The sequence below is a fragment of the Eschrichtius robustus genome, chromosome 3 (genome assembly GCF_028021215.1).
Source record: "Eschrichtius robustus isolate mEscRob2 chromosome 3, mEscRob2.pri, whole genome shotgun sequence".
In the NCBI taxonomy this organism is placed as follows: Eukaryota; Metazoa; Chordata; class Mammalia; order Artiodactyla; family Eschrichtiidae; genus Eschrichtius; species Eschrichtius robustus.
Genome location: NC_090826.1, coordinates 173,403,738 through 173,414,010, shown reverse-complemented (window position 1 = coordinate 173,414,010; position 10,273 = coordinate 173,403,738). Strand labels below are relative to the sequence as shown.

Sequence of the window (10,273 nt, the reverse complement as noted above, 5' to 3'; positions counted from 1 at the left end):
GAGCACCTATTATATGTCAGGGATGAACTAGAAAATATCATCCCTGCATTTGCAGAGATTAGAGTTGAGCCAAAGCTACACACTCAGAAGAAAAGGCAAAAGCTTTCAACCGTGACTTTCAGCCAACTTGAACATTTTTTATTAGCACAGAAACAAAAAGAGTAGTATTCTAACTTTGCCGCTCTGTAGACGAATTGTCAATTTAATCTATTTAAAGTCAGATCCCTCACAATGTACTAATGCCAAGTATTTAGACATATACGAGAGGCATAAAATATTTAATGTTTATATAACCAGGGTGTGACATTTAGAACATCCAACACAAATGACTCAACAAGTATTGCGTATCAGGGTTTAGGAAATTCATGTGCTCTATATTACCAGGAATCTTTCCATTTACTAATATGTCTCTTCTTCAGTAATTATGTATGAAGACTGAGTGATGGATGAGCAAAGTTGTTATAGAATGAGTTGTGTCCTTCCACAATTCGTGTGTTGAAGTCCTAATGCCCCATGTGACTGTATTTTGAGTCAGGGTCTGTAAGGAGGTGATTAAGGTTAAGTGAGGTTATAAAGGTCAGGTCCTAATTCAATAAAACTGGGGTACTCATAAAAAGAGGAAGAGACACAGTGCTCTCCTTCTCTCTGTGCCCAGAGGAAAGGCCACGTGAGGACACAGGGAGAATATGGCTGTCTAGAAGCTGGGAAGAGAGCTCTCACCAGGAACCAAACTGACTGAAACTTCTGGCTCCCAGAACTGTGAGAAAATAAATTTCTCTTGGTTAAGTCAGCAGCTTGTTATAGTCTGTTATGGCAGCCCAAGAAGACTAAGACAAAAATAAACTAATATTTATTGAAGTACCCGCTAGGTGCCAGAATCTGTGCATTGTAACAGCCAGTATTTTTTGAATACTAACAAATAAAAATATTTCTAGGGAATTATCTTCCTTTACATAGTTCTAGATAGCTTACCACTATGTCCACATTCCAACCACAAGATGAGAAAAGGAGAGGGAACCTCCCTTCCCTTTAAGGCATCACCCAGGATTTACACAGTCTATTTGCTTGCCTCCTATTGGAAGATCTTAAATCACATAGCTACCTTAACTACAAAGGAAGCTAAGAAATGTAGTCCTTATTTTTTCTTTTGTCCAAATCAGAGGTTTTATTACTATCAAGGAAAGAATGCATATTAAAGGACAACAGACAATCTCTCCTATACCCACACTTTCAAACGTACTTAGACGTTCCAGAATAGAATATTTAACGTTTATAGCCCTGCTGCTATGCCTCACCCTAGATCCTCTAATTACACCAGTGGATCATGTTACCACTTAGTTGGGGCTAATATTTTCTACACATCTTGGTTACCGACTCCTGCTGCAATGAAGACAGCCCACCCTTTTGTGGATTAAGCCCAGTTGTTTATTGCCCACATAATGGAAGAAACACGAATTTTTCTCATAGCTGTGAAAGTAAAGTGATTTGCTTAAGGCTTCATATAGGTAGTAATAGAATAACTGGGATATGAATCAAGATTTTGGCATTGCAAGTGCAGTTTTGTTCCCATTTAACTACCAGATGATTTAGAAGTGTCTCCTAATACACCGTAAGGTTTATGAATGAACGAGTGTCAACATAATAGAAGATATGAGGTGGGCAAGTTGGATGGTGAAGACCATCCTGAACAAATGGGAGTAAATTTTGTGTTTCATCTGTTTCTTGTTTCTTAAAGAATTTGACTTTCAGTCAGTAATATTCCATGATGTGAATGTATCATGGTTTACTAAAGCTCCTATTAGGGTATATTTAGATTGTTTTCATTCTGTTTCACTGCTGTTATAAACCACACTGCATTAAACTTAACTGTCATAAATATTTATACAGGGTGGATAGTTCAAAAGTTATACACATCTTTAAAATCTGTTGACTGTCTTTGGCAATACTGCCAAACTACTGTCCAAAAAGACTTCCTGATATTTACTTCCATCGAGAATATATGAGAATTTGTGGAATCTAAAATATGACACAAATGAACCTATCTATGAAACAGAAACAGAATCATGGACATAGAGGACAGACTGGTGGTTGCCAGGGAGGAGGGGTTTGGAGGAAGGATGGAGTGGGAGGCTAGGATTAGCAAATGTAAGTGATTATATATAGAATGGATAAACAAGGTCCTACTGTATAGCACAGGGAACTATATTCAATATCCTGTGATAAACCATAATGGAAAAGAATATATATATATACACACATACATATATCTGAATCACTTTGCTGTAGAGCAGAAATTAACATTGTAAATCAACTATACTTCAACGAAAAAAAATTAAAATTAAAAAATTATTTAAAAAAATTTTTTTTTAAATATATGAAAAAAAAGGAATATATGACACTAAAATTTTAGGTCCTAGATTGGGTTCTCCAGAAGCAAACCCTGATATGAAGATCCTCTGTAAGTGATTTATTCAGGAAGTGCTTCCTGGGGAGACCAGTAAGGACTCAAGAACCAGGACAGGGAAAGGATGGAAGCCAGGCAGAGTGTGCTCTCAGGCAAAGTGCTACAAAGCTTGGGCTTCAGCCTGGTCCCTCAGGAGAAATCTAGAGAATAAAGAAACCTCAGAATTGTCCCAAACAGAGGCAAGGGAGCTGGGCTTTCACATTCTAGTGTCTGATGGTCATTTGTCAAGAGCCAGCCCAGGGAAAAGGTAAACCCCAAGCATGCATGTTTTGACTCCTGGGTGTACAGTAAAGCAGCTCTGGTAGCCTGAGGGCAGTCCTCCAAAGAAGAGTCTCAAGTTCCAGACTTTAAAACACACAGAAGTCAGTGCAGAGGCAGCGTAGGTTGTGCACAGAAAATATCACAAGAAATCTGAGAGGACCAGGCAAAAGCATCAATATTTTCTGCTACAGCCCACCCCTTGCCCTTGCTCAAACCCTCTCACAGCTCCTGTCGAGTTCACTCCATTCTATTAAAACTTCTTGAAGGTTGCTCAAAATTTCTGGGGAAAACTGTAAATGTGACAGTCGTTGAACAAGGTGCAGTCTCTCCTGCTGCAACTGGTCCTGAAGGGATGACATTTTACCTTCTCCCACTTCTGCCACCCGTTCTAGATTCCTCTCAACCACTCTTGAATGTAACAATGACACTATGCCCTACAGCGGAGTGCTTTCTTCATTGCTCTAGTGAAGGATCTTTTCGCTGGGCCTTCATGGGGAACTGAATCATGCTTATACCTCTAAATCTTTTGATCCTTTTCTCAACAATCTGTCAGGTCATTATTTGTTCCAAGCTTCCAAGAGCTATTCCGGTGACTTATTAGGACCGGCTCCAGGGGTCCTTGCCAGAGTGTTAAATACTGAGTCACAGGACAGTGGCCCTATATTAAAAGAATCCCCCTTATCAACCACACTGATTTGGTATCCTCAGTATTTAATTCCAGGCCTGCTCTCCTGGGACCAGAGAGTACATATTACCCAAGTCCTATAGATCTTTTCACAAATAATTTCTTCCTCCTTTAATCAAGCCAAAATTTCCCCAGTTAAGTCATGCTGAGGCTTGACCCTAGTTTTCTATGTAGAGGTCAGGGAGAAGGGTGGGGACAGATCATGAGGAGAGCAAGTATTGCCTTTTAGTGCATCTGCCTTAGTTGAGGCTTCTGAAAAGTCTCCAGACATGAAGGGGACTGCTTTCCTCTAGAAAAAGGGAGTTTGGCAATCTTGCAGGTCCAGAGGGTTCGGTAGACTCTAGGGATTCACTGTTCTATAGCACATCTGTTCAGATTATCTGTCTTGAGTCTCAGGGTCCCCTTCCTTCCTTACTGGAGCCCTGATTTTGTACAGGGAATTCACTGTGAGTGTTAAGTTCAGTCTTCTGTGAGGTTCTCTTACTCTTACAATCAAGTCTGGTCTTCAGCACAGTCTTTCCCCTGCCGCAAGGGGAGGGTCCCTTTTCACACTCTTAAAGGCCTGCTGGCTTTCCTACTGTGCCTTAAGTTGGTAATTGACTGACCTAAGCTTGCATTTTTCTCAGTTTGATGCATTAATAGCACTCAGAAACAGCTAACCACTTCACAGTTTTTGTAATCACTGCTTCGCCCATATCTTTCAAATGCATGCAATGTTGTATGAATGACAGCATCATTCCCATCTGTGTGCCAGCTCAACTTAACACAGGTGAAAGTCTTAGTAAATGTGTGCTAATGCCAGCAATAGTCACTCCCCTACCCAACACCAACAAAGGGGGCTTTGTTTTCAGATGGCCATTGAATAGCTAACTCCGGAATCTGGTCCCTAGAGTTGGCTTCCTAAGACCACTGATGGTACCAACTATCTTAGGGGAGTTCTGCAGAAGCAGTTCCTGAGATGAGCATTCATTTGCAAATAGTTTCCAAAAATGCTTCCAGGAAGACTGGTAAAAGAGTGGGGAACAGGTTGGAAAAAGGGAAAAAAGCCAGCACTGGTGTGGTCTCAGGCAGAAGTCTCTCAGAAGGTAGATCTCTGAGGGGAACTCTGGAATCTAAGTGACACCTCACAACTATCCCAGTCTGAAGCAAGGGAGCTAGACTTTGGTACTTCTGCATCCATCAGTCTTTGGACAACGTCCATCAGCCAGAATGTAAACCCCTAGATACTTCCAATTCTCTGTACAGTGAGAATAAAATGACTTCAGTAGCCCAAGGGCTTTTGAGGGTAGAGCTGCCGGCACTGGTCCCTCGAAGGGCGAGCGCAGAGAAAGTGGGCATGGTGGGGGAGAGCACAGACAAGGTAAAAATGGATCCTGGGAATCTGGGCAGACCACTGTCTGCTACGGCTATATTCCTCTTTTTGTTCATTTACTTGTTTTCTGTGTGTTTGTTTGCATAACTTCTTTTATTTTTATTCACTTCTTCTTTTCAAGATTCAAGTTTAATTTACTTGCAGAATGGGTAATAGTTTGCATATAGTACAAAAGTCAAATTTTCTAGAAGGTTTACAGGGAAAATCTCCTTCTTTTTTATCCCTTCAAAGAGATCCTCTGAGAACAGATTTTACCCGGTACAAAAATCACTAAACCTCTTTTGTTTCATGTTTATGGAATTCCTCTTTACACTTCTATCTTCTCATTTAAAGGGACTGATTGTTTTCTGCATGGGAGCCCAGAACAAAGATGGCATCCCATCACCAAAAGAGAAAACAAAGTAAGAGTCATTGAGTTATTGAGTGCTACATAACATGCAGGAAGGAAACTAACAATGAGGCCTAATTCCCCATATGTTAATTGGTAAATCATCATTGTTCAAGGAAGCGATAATAACAATTATAAGTTTAGGAAAAAAATTCCGTTAATTAACAAAAATGTTTGTCTCAAAATTTTATTTGTTTTTTATACTGTGAGAAAAAGAGAAATCATTATAGTGTGGGCTGGTAAAACACTGGATAATAATGAAAGGCAGTGGATGAGTTTTAGGGCCATCCATCTGACTGGGCCTTTAAAAGACACAGAGGATTTACTTATTCTGAAAAAAAAAAGTCAGAGTGAAGAGAACCATAGGTAGGATTAAGAAAACTTATGTACTAGCCCCAGTTTTGCCAGGAACTTGCTGTGTTGGCTTGGTTAATTCACTTAACCTCTCTGTGCTTCCATGCTCATCTATAATCTCCATTCAAGAGTATTGTGGAGATGGAAATGAAATAAGCATCTCCAAAGCAAAGAATTTGGATAATTTGATATGCAACAATATAATTAATAATAATACTAACATGAGGGATTAGGCTGGTAGGCAAGTTTTTTCCTTTTGATTTACTTTTAGATTGCCACTATCATTTAGCCATCTGAACAAGGTATCTACAGATTTAGTTTATTCTCCAAGACCAAATCAACTCACCCTACAGATAGAAATGTACACTTTCACTGTTAACAGTGCTATTGGGGAAATGCAGTATATCAAGTGAAGACAGATGATGTGGTCAGCTCCTAGACCTTACTTTCTTCTGACTCACAGAGCTTACCTTCATGACTCAGTTGGTATGATTGGGAAGGAGGGAGCTGTCAAAAGTTATATTATGAATTTACATTTTCACGTAAATGAGGAAAACCAAGCCTGCAACTCATTAAGATGTTTGAATCTATCAGATGAATGGAGGAAATTACCAACTGCCTTTATTTATGTTGCTTCCTAAGAGTACAGAGATACTTTAAAGCAGTGGTCCCCAACCTTTTTGGCACCAGGGACCGGTTTTGTGGAAGACAATTTTTCCACAGATGTGGGTTGGGGGGATGGTTCAGGCGGTAATGTGAGCGATGGGGAGCGATGGGGAGCGGCAGATGAAGCTTCGCTGGCTTGCCCGCCGCTCACCTCCTGCTATGCGGCCCGGTTCCTAACAGGCCCGGATTGGTGCCGGTCCACGGCCCAGGTGTTGGGGACCCCTGCTTTAAGCTCCTGATCTTCAAGTCTATTTATGCTTACATGCTGATTTATGCAGTTACCTGTCCATCAAGTGTCTACATATCATAGGCTGAGCTACATCGATCTTGAGAACAGCTATTGTGGACCACCAGATTCCAAAGTGGATTTTGATTTTGCCTGAATTATCCCTGTAAGAGTTTTCTATCATTGCCATAACACATTACCACAAACCTAAGCTACTTAAACACCATAAATTTATTATCTCACAGTTTACTAGATCAGAAGTCCAGGAACAGCAGGCTGATACTCTGCTTAGGGTGTCACAGGGCAGAAATGAAGGTGCAGGCAGGGCTGTGTTCCTTTCTGGAGGCTCTAAGAATTCACTTCCAATCTCATTCTGGTTGTTGGCAGAATTCAGCTCCATGTGGTTGTAGAACTGATGCGTTATCTCCTTGTGGCTATCTGCTAGTGGCTGCCCTCAGCTCCTAGTTGCTCTCTGCAATTTTTGCATGTTGTTCCCTGCATCTCAGAGCCAGCAACAATTCACTGAACTTTTATTGCACTACTGCTTTTCTTCTGTGTCCTCTTTTTCTGCCACATCTCTCTCACTGACTGTTCTGCCTTCCTCTTTTAAAAGCTCAAGTGATTAGATTGAGCCCACCCGATAATCCAGGATAATCTCCTGTTTTAAGGTCTGTAACCTTAATCACATCTGCCAAGACCCTTTTGCTGTAACATAGTCCAAGGTTCTATGGATTAAGGCACAGTGTGGAAATCTTTGGGGGTTACTGTTCTGCCTGTCACAATCTCAAAGACCAAAATATAAGTAATTATGGGATACTGTGTCCTCATATAGTTACCTTCCTTCTAGAATTATTTATTGTGATTAGTTATTAGCTGCTGCCTGGCTTATCCAGGAACCAGAGGAAGCAGGTGAGATACTAAGATAGGGCAAGGGTAGGGGATGTGTACATGACACATTCGCTTCTCCGGATGTTTCCTTCCATATGCAGAGAGATTCTCTAGCAAAAAACGTTTGGCCTCTCGCACACTGCCTCATTTCCCCCACCATAATGTGACTGATGACTTTGGAGGAGGAACTGGGACGGCATGGATCAGCCCCTGTTAGGGGTCATATTTGGGATCTGTCTGCCTGCAGAGAGTATGAGCACTGGTCTGCCCTTGGCCACATGATAAGCTCAGTTAAATGCTCTGCCTTGTACGTGAAGGACTCTAGTTGTTGCCTGTAATTGAGTATATATGTTCAAATGGATTAAGTTATTCTTCCAGGCCAGTTTAACCATGGACAAGTCAAGTTCAATCTTTTAGATATATTGAGTAACTACTACATGCAGAGTAAAGTACCTGGTGCTATGAAATAGACAAAAATGAATAGTGACTTCTAAATATAAAATAAGACAGTAAAGGTATGTTTTCTCTCTTCTCTCTGAAATCACTCCAATAAAAACAATATAATGAAGGAAAGGGTTGAGAAGGAGGGAGGCAGCGTATATAACTTGATACTGTCACCTTTTATAGTGGGGGAAGGGGAAAGGTGGGTGTCAAAAAATCTAAATCTGATAAATTAAGTAGTATATGTTTAAACATATTTACAGAAACACAAGAAAGTTCTAGAAAAGCTAATAACAATAATATGATTAAATGGAGGGAGGATGGGAGGTGGGAAGAAATACAAATATGTTAGTTTTACCATTACTTAAAGTAGGGAGACAGTAGATGCTGTCTAAAGAAACAGAAGATGTGTTATATTTTATAAATTTTAGTTGTAAATTATGTCACTAGATTAAAAATAGAATGCAAATATGCAGAAGGAAATTTGTATTTAACAAGAGCAAAGAAAAATTAAATAATACAATGAAAGATTGGAAAACACATAAAAATAAGAAGAATAACAGAAAGGTAACAGAACTGAAAGGTATTTCTTATCAAAAAATATAAATGGTATAAGCTTTCCTATTAAAAGATAAAGACTCTCAGGACTTCCCTGGTAGTCCAGTGGTAAAGAATCCGCCTTACATTGCAGGGGATGCAGGTTCGATCCCTGGTCAGGGAACTAAGATCCCACGTATTGTGGGGCAGCTAAGCCCGTGAGCCACAACTACTGAGCCCACACGCCACAACTAGAGAGCCCACATGCCACAAATTACAGAGCCCACATGCTCTGGAGCCTACATGCCACAACTAGAGAAGAGAAAGCCACATGTCACAACTAGAGAGAAGTCCACGCGCCACAACGAAGAGTCTGCACTACAGCAAAAGATCCTGCTTGCCTTAAGGAAGATCCTGCGTGCCGCAACTAAGACCGGATACAACCAAAAAATAAATTAAATGAATAAATAAATAATAAATGAATCTTTAAAAAAAAAGATAAAAACTCTCAAATTGTATCAAAATATAAAATCCAAACATACGATATATATAATAATCACACACTTAAAGCACATTGACAAACAAAGGCTGAAAATGAAAGAATGTATAAAGTCTTATCATACAAATAAAAAGATGATTCACTGAAAAAGACACAAATTGGTTTTCAAACATATGAAACGATCCTACCCTCATAAAAAATGTAATTCAAAATAAAACTACTCTAGAGGGGGCTGTTCACCCATCAAATTAGCAAAGATCAAAAGTCAGATAGCACATTAGTTTTTGGAAGTGAGACTTAACAGGCACTTTCATGTATTGCTGGAAGGACTGTAAATTAGCCCAACATTTATAGAGTGTAACTTGATGTACAAATACATTGACTCTATGATGCAGCAATTCCAGTTTGATGAATTTATCCTATAGCAATCCTCACATGTATGTACAAGGATGCAGTATCAATGCAGTATCACCTGTAAGAGCACATATTTTAAAGTTATTCAATATGTACATTAATCAAACTTATGAAGCCATTAAAAATGAAAATGTAGCTTTCAATGTATTTGTACAAAATGAGTTACAAGATTAAGGGGGAAAGAAAGTGTCCCTATCAAGGGTCATTGCTAGCCCACATGTTGCTTTTGTACAAATTAGAAAAAGATGTTCCCTTCTCCTGCATGGATGCAGTCTTCGCCTGGGTCCATAGTTTGTAAGTGGAGCAGGAGAGGACTTTAGCTCCATATGCCCCTCAACCACACACTCTTATGGAGGAGAGCCTTAACGTGGGTGCCCTGGCTCCAGAGCAAAAACTTGCATTACTTTTAATATGGCATTTAAGAAAAAAGAATGCTGTGGGACTTCCCTGGTGGTCCAGTGGTTAAGACTCTGTGCTTCTAATGCAGGGGGCATGGGTTCGATCCCCGGTCAGGGAACTAAGATCCCGCAAGCCACACAGTGCGGCCAAAAAAAGAAAAAAGAACATTGCACCTTCATTTCTATTATTTTGGTACATAGACATACTATCAAACAATTATCTGAGTAGGAATAATGAATTGAAGATATCTTAATGTAACCCATAAGGAAAATAATAATTGGTGGATCATTAAGATTTAATCATCTAGTGGAAAGAGTAGCATTTTATTTACCAGACGATCTTAATTTGTTTTCTGAATTGAATTAATTAATTAGTTAATTTAGTTCTTAACACCACTTGTTACTTTTGAATAGTATCATTAAAGTTTAAATTAGTAAAGTTTGTAAACAAGGAATTGGAACATGGACCATGGTGTCTCAGATTTGTATCAAACAAATGTTACAATCTATATTTCTATGATGCATCTCTCTATAAATAGGTAGATAGATAGATATTTCATATCAATAAATATAAATGGTATAAGCTTTACTTATATGTGTGTGTATATGTATATATATATATAGAGAGAGAGAGAGTCAATTATCTACAAGTTTGGTCCATATCATACTCAGATATGGTT

At 39.4% G+C, this 10,273-nt stretch overlaps 1 non-coding gene across 1 annotated transcript; it reads left to right on the top strand.

Annotated features, from left to right (window-relative positions):
- Positions 1-9,639: 9,639 nt before the first annotated feature.
- Positions 9,640-9,712, top strand: TRNAR-UCU (transfer RNA arginine (anticodon UCU)). Its single transcript has one exon. It is a non-coding gene; the product is annotated as a tRNA-Arg (tRNA).
- Positions 9,713-10,273: the final 561 nt, after the last annotated feature.